We start from the raw sequence: 7,374 nt of genomic DNA on the forward strand, positions 1-7,374 counted from the left end.
TGATATCTACTCACTTACTCCATCAAAAGTTTGATGGATCAGAGTTATTATTGCCTCAGGTGAAAATCAATATCTTGTCTGCATAAACCAAATGACTAATTGTGATATAGGTCGTATTCATGCTAAAGGGTACGTATGAAGTTGTCATTGTCCTTCAATTTGCGGAGTTTGAAAAGCACCTCTGCCCCTTAAACAAAAAGAGATGGGAAGAGTGCATTCCCTTGCTTGAGACCTTGACTAGATGTAAAAAAGTCCTTTCTTGTAGATTACTTCCAACTTGAAAATTTTGTTAGGTTAAATTTCATTATTCATTCAACCTCCATTTAATTTTTACACCTGAGGATTTTGAAAATTCCTCATAGTATATGTAGAAATTTTAAATTTGGATTGGATACACAAATAATAGTAAGGAAAACCAGATTAACAAAATCAAACAACCATTGTGTATAATTAGAACAATGACTTTTAAACACCACCTCTGAAAGGTAGAACAGTCTGCATAGCTGTGAGTATCAGAAGTATGATAGCTCCCACAGTTGAAGCTCCTACCCACGAACTATTAAAATAATTGCGTGAAGAAAAATATTTTATTATAACTCTCTAAAAGCTATCTATAATTCTCACAAATCTCCATGCATTAAAATAAGCTAGTAATATCCTTATTTATAATAGTACGAAACTTATTTTAACTAGAAATAGGAAAGCCTATTCTTATATTAATTCTGACTACAAATCCTATTGAGACATGAATTAAATAAACCAAATCTCAAACAATTAAGGTTTTCTACAACTTTGAATTACTTTTCCAACATTCCCCCATAATTAAAGGTTGTATGTTGTGTGTTGAAGCACTTCTCTCCAACTTCTACTTTTGCTAAAGTACATGTCTTCATCCCTCATTAAAGTACTTTGCCACCAACAACCAATTTTGTTGAAGCACTTGTCTTCAACTATCGTTGATGCACTTTGTTACCAACAATCAATTTTGTTGAAGCACCCGTTTCCAACTCACGTAGATGCACTTTGTTACCAATACCCGATTTTGTTGAAGCACCTGTCTTCAACTCTCGTTGATGCACTTGGTCATTTCTCTAATTTCTTAGAAGAGTCTATTTCTCTTGTGCCATATTTGCTTGCACCTCTTTAATCTTGCAATCTCTTTGCTCAATCCTTCTCAGCATGATTGTTTTACATGCATGTATTATAGACTCGTCTTTTGCCAATATAGTCATTGGTCAGGTGTTTGTCAATATAATATTTGGCCAAACGGGCGACACATATTGGCTAATGTCGCCCACCGGCAACAGAAACTTTGATACCTATATGAAGTAAAATATGTTATTATTAAATCTCTGAAAGCTCTCTACAATTGTCACAAATCTCCACGCATTACAATAAGCTAGTAATACCTTTATTTATAGTACAAAACCTATTTTAACTAGAAATAAGAAAGCCCATTCTTATATTAATTCTGACTACAAATTCTATTGAGACATGAATTAAATAAACTAAATCTTAAACAATTAAAGTTTTCTACTACAACTTTGAATTAGTTTTTCAATATTGCGCCTCAAACTTGCCTTCATTGGGTTCCATGTTTTTTCACAATGTTGAACCAATTTTCTGCATTCTTCTTTATAATTGAAGTTCTCAAATGAAACGATGACACATTTCCCGGTCTTGTTAAAAAAGGTAGCTATTTCTTTGTCCTCCCTTATCCTATTCCTGATAATTCCTTTTTGGCGTGGAAAATTCACATCTTTCTCTGAGTCGATAAGATAATCCATAAAAATTACAAAATCAATGAAATATCTAGTATGTACATGAGACGACTGTTGCTCAAACGCTATCATATTCTGCAGGAGAGTCTATGTACTATCAAGACTTTAAAACTAGGTATTTTCATTAACCCATTCTCAAATTTGATATCAAATAAACTTGTGTTATCTCCAAAGTTTTCTCTCTTCAAGTTATCATAAATATATCCGACTTTTACGAAGCTAACTCCAGCTTTGAAAAGCTCTGTTGCATTGGGCATGACCTTATGCCCCGTTAGGTGGTCCTTATCTATTTGCTTAATCTCTGAAGGGTGACATGCCATGTGCACAAATTGAAGTAAATGTTTGATTTATGCGGTATTACCTTCACTCTTCCGATAGGATACAAGGTCATCTTCGGTAATAAATGTAAAACAAATCTTCTTCACCATTTTTATGAATGGTATTCGATCAACTCTCTTTGTCATGTCACGACTTGATGAGGACAAATACAGGAAGTTGGTTTTCTACTAACTACATATCTCGAAGTTCTTGATTACATATGCAATTTCCAGGGATAATCCAACTTTCTCCTTCTGGACACATTCCACAATGCTCTCGAATACCTTCAACTAGTAAACAACCATCAAGTAACAATATTTTTGAAAATGTGGCAACAATATCACTTTCAAGGTTCTATATCATCATAAAACTTTAATGCTTCATCCTCTAATTCCCTAATGTAACTTTCCACATCAATTCCCTCTTTCCTGCGAAGGAACTGTTGTAGGTAACGTAGTTTATACTTTTCCATGGAGAGAAGTTCAGGATTGTATTTATGGTGAGGACCAATGGAGATCACATTTGGCTTGTAAGCAACCGGTTTTGATACACTCAACCCCACACTTAATTTGAATATGGTACAACATTTGCTGGATGAATCGTTGAAATCCGCAAATATTTCATCAAGGATTTCATTTGCATGTTTGCTTGTTTTCAGTCCTGACCGATCTTGACCATTTGTTTGCCTTATCTCAATTAAATGATCCACTTTCCTCCCTTTTTATATCTGTATTTAATGGGAATGAGTCATATCATTTCCTTGTATTGTGTTTCTTTTCTCCACATAAATTGTTAATAAATAATTATCAGAATAAAAATCTGAAGAAAGATTTTCTCCTCTTTTTTCGATTCCGGTGCACTAAGTTCTCGCTATGTACGGGGTCCGAGGAAGGACCGGAACACAATGATCTATCGTATGCTGCCTTACCCTCCATTTCCACAATAGACATTTTCACAGCTCGAACCAGTGACCTAGTCACATGACAGCAACTTTACCAGTTACGCCAAGGCTCATCTTTTTCCAATCAAGACTGAAATATTCCAAAATAAAAATTGAAATTATTTGAGATAATTTGTAGCGACCCGTCCGATCATTTTGAGTATTTTAGACTCGTTCCCCCATTTACTAATTTTTCTATGCTCAATTATTGTTATATGACTGGTCGGGGTAGTTGGTTTGGTTCCGAGCAGGTTTCAGAATACATTGGGATACTTAGTCCCAAGGTTGGAAGCTTAAGTTGACCGGATGTTGACTTATGTGTAAATGACTTCAGAATAGAGTTTTGATGATTCCAATAGCTCTGTAAGATTATTTTGGTCTTAGGAGCGTGTCCGGATGTTGATTTGGAGTTATGTAGGTCGTTTTGGCATGAATTGGCGAAAGTTGAAAAAATAAAAGATTGTGAAAAGTTTGACTGGGAGTTGACTTTATTGATGTAGGGGCCGGGTCTTGGTTCTGAAAGTTGGAATAGGGTCGTACTATCATTTATAACTTGTGTAAAAAATTTGAAGTCAATTCGGGTCTATATCATAGCAAGGTATCAAATGAGGGTGAGTGGAGAAGCAAGAAATGGAAAAGAAAACAACTGGGAGAGTGCTAGGGTCCGTGCAACGCGCGGATTGTGGCACGTCATCCCTCTCAGCAACTTTGAAAAAACCAGTGAAGTATAGGAATTTGGCGTTGGACCTGGCACATTACCCCCACCTGAAGCCTTTTTAAGTACTCACCTTGGGGGTTCATTTCCCCCATTTCACTTGGACAGATTTTGGAGCTCTTCTCCACTCTCTCAAGACAACCAACTCCTCTCTTCTTCAAGGTAAGCAATCCTCATTATTTTGGTGTGAAATTCCATCATTTCTACACTACTATTGATGAACTCTACACATAAAATACTTAGATTTTCAAGAAAATTCTTCAAGAACTCAAAGTAGGGTTTTACAAGATTTCTTCCAAAAGGTAATTCTTCACCACTAAACATATGTGCATGAACTTATTATGAGTATGTGAGTACGAATTAAGTATTGAAACTTATGGAATAATGATTGGAAGCAATATGTTCCCAATTTAAGTTCATAGCCATTGTAGAGCTTGAGGGGTGGTTATTTGGTGGAATTTTGTTGGTTGAGTGTGAATGGTTAGTCACGCATGCGATGTTGGGAGTGTGAATTATTTAAGAATGATGGTGGTATAAATTATCGATAAATGGTGGTAGTTGGATGAACTAATTCTATGGTTAAGAGATGTAGAGATTTATGCATACTAAATGTTTGATAATGTGTATAAATGGCCTAAACTATGGAATTGTTACTAATGTTCGTCCCATTGGATGTTGATATTGTAGATTGAAGTTTCTTAGTGTAGTAAATCGTTGTAGTATCACTAAGGGGCAAATTCCAGGTATGTTGGCTAAACTTCTCTCTTGGAATTGAATTCCATGATGTTCCCGTAAGTTTCAAGTTGGTTGACTTCGGGGTTTTGATTAAAGATTCGTTCTTTATCATTTGGAATTGATTCATATAGCTTGTGTTGATTGTATTGAACTATTTATTGCTAGATTCGAGGTGTTTGAAGACCAATTCGTGAGGCAATGACATATTGGAGTAGGGATTTGCATGACTTGAGGTAAGTAACACTTCTAAACTTGGTTCTGAGGGTATGAATCCTTGATTATATATGTTATATGATTAGTTTGGAGGTGACACACATGCTAGGTGACGGGTGTGTAGGCGTGCACCATAGAAATTTTGATTCAATCGATTTCGTAGAGCTATGTAACCAAATAGCTTGTTATTTTTCCATATATTAGCAAACCCGAGTTGTGACTCATGTTAGAAATCATGCTTAGGCATATGCTAGTATTATTGGGACCCACTGAGGTCATTTTTTATGTTGAGTTATATGTTTAAATTGTAATTTCATACTCAGTCATATTCATTCATTTAATATCATATCTCAATCTCTGTTGCTAATTATTGATTCATCATATCATCATTTTGGGTTTAATTTTATGACATTGTGAGCCCGAGAGGCTGGAGAGATTGATGATTGAGTGAGGCCGAGGGCCTGCTTGTCAGTGATATTTATGGGATCGGGCTGCACGCTGCTACATGTTTTATTGATTAATGCCAGAATTTGTCTTATTATAGCGCTTGGGCTAGATCTGCCCCTCCGGAGTCTGCACACCCACAGTGAGCGTAATTACTATTTATGTTCAGGATGGATCTGCCCTGGGCTGGATTTTCCCTATACAGTACTGAGTGACTGAGTGTGAGGATTTATTTACATTTGGGCTGGATCTGCCCTGGACTAGATCTTCCTCGTACAGTGCTGAGTGATTGAGTGTGATGAGTGAGAATTGAGATAGTCAGGCTGATTACTCTAAGAGTATAAGTACGCGAAGCCTTCATTGTATTGTGATATGTACGCGAGGTTGAGTACTCTGAGAGTATGAGTACGCGAGGCATCACATACGATATGTACTGTAATGACCCGAATGGTCGTTTTGAGCATTTGCACTTCGCTCGGTAGTTTGGGGGCACAAGCATCTCCTTATGATGTATTAGGACTTGGGTGCAAAATTTGAGTTCATTTTGAGTTGATTTGATATGTTTTGGCGCGAATGTTTGGAAGTCGAAAGTTTAAAAGTTCATTAAGTTTGATTTGAGGTGCATTTCATCGTTTCGATGTTGTTATGCATGATTTGAGACCTCGAGTAAGTCCGTGTTAAGTTATGGGACTTATTTGTATGTTCGTACAGGGTAACGAGGGGCTCGGGTGAGTTTCAGATAGGTTTGGGTTGTGTTGCGCTCATTTTTTTTATGTTTCGACGTCGTTTCTTCAAACATAAATGGTAACACATTTACCAAATGACCTCTGATTTGTGTTTTAATTGATGCATTAGATCTGTATCATAATTACGGAGCCATAGCAAAATAAATCGTCGAATTTGGACATCATATGAGGAATTTATGGTCATTTTACTAAGAATTGGGTTGTTAGATTTTATTTTAGATTCATTACGCAATTGCCACTGACTTCGTATTTATAAATCTGCATAATTTTCAAATATTAAAACCAACATATCTCCTTCATTATAAGGTCAAATGGAGTGATTAAAAAGCCTAGCTTGACTTACAATTCACAAGGAATCCGTTGGAGGCATCAAAATCAATTTTCGAGATCGTTTGGCATGCAAAACGAGGGAGAATAACTGGGCAAAAATACTTAATATCAAAGGTTTGTTCATTTGGCCATAAGTTGAGTTGGGGAGCTCGGATTTGGATAATGTTTGGAAGCGATTTTCACTATATGGATTGGGGTAAGTGTTCTATACTCGATTTTGGTTATATTTCATGAATCCATCTTCGTTTTTGGCATTTGATTGATGATTTCAAAGTGAAGTTTGGGGGTTTTGTCTAAAATTTTATAAAGTGAATTTTTGAGTTTTGAACATTGATTGGGATTTGGATTTGAGTTAAACTAGTATGGTTGGACTCATAATTGAATGGATTGTCGGATTTTGTGAGTTTTGTCAGTTCTAAGATGCGGACCCCGGTTTGACTTTTTGGTCGATTTTGGGATTTTGATTAAAGATTTGACCTTTATCGATTGAGTTTGTTTTCTTTTGAATTATTTGTTATATTTGAGTTGTTTTTGGCTAGTTTTGAGCCGTTAAGAGGTCGGTACGCGCGGGATGGCATTTTTGGAGCATCGTTTGGCTTGCTGGGTATTGGATTTTCCTTGTTCGAGGTAAGTGAAACTTGTAAACTTGGTGCTGAGGCTATGACACCCGGAATTACATGTTATGTGTTTGGTGTTGAGGTGACGCACATGCTAGGTGACGGGCGTGTGGGCGTGCACCGTGTGAATTATGACTCTGTTATTCCTGTGGTATTCTGTAGTTACCTGATCTTTTCTGTAACCATGAAATCTCTACATACTAGAGTTATTGAGGTGTGATCCATGTTAGAAACCATGTCTAGGCTTCATGCTTATTCTGTTGGGACACACTGAGATCATTTCTGTTGTTGAATTATTTGTTTAAATTGCAATTTCATACTCAGTCATGTTCATTCATTTAATATCATATCCCAGTCGTTGTTGCTATTTATTGACACATCATATCATTATTTTGGGCTAGTTTTAGGGCATTGTGAGCCCGAGAGACTGGAGAGATTGATGACTGAGCGGGGCCGAGGGCCTGATTGTGAGGATATTGATACTATAACACGTGATCTGTCCATGCAGATCCTAATATTGATACTATAACACGTG

General features: G+C 36.5%; 1 pseudogene; it reads right to left on the reverse strand.

The window, feature by feature from the left end:
* Positions 1 to 465: 465 nt before the first annotated feature.
* LOC108948512 (UPF0481 protein At3g47200-like) lies at positions 466 to 3,849 on the reverse strand (annotated as a pseudogene).
* Between the last annotated feature and the right edge of the window lie 3,525 nt (positions 3,850 to 7,374).

Source organism: Nicotiana tomentosiformis, chromosome 2, assembly GCF_000390325.3.
Source record: "Nicotiana tomentosiformis chromosome 2, ASM39032v3, whole genome shotgun sequence".
Lineage (NCBI taxonomy): Eukaryota > Viridiplantae > Streptophyta > Magnoliopsida > Solanales > Solanaceae > Nicotiana > Nicotiana tomentosiformis.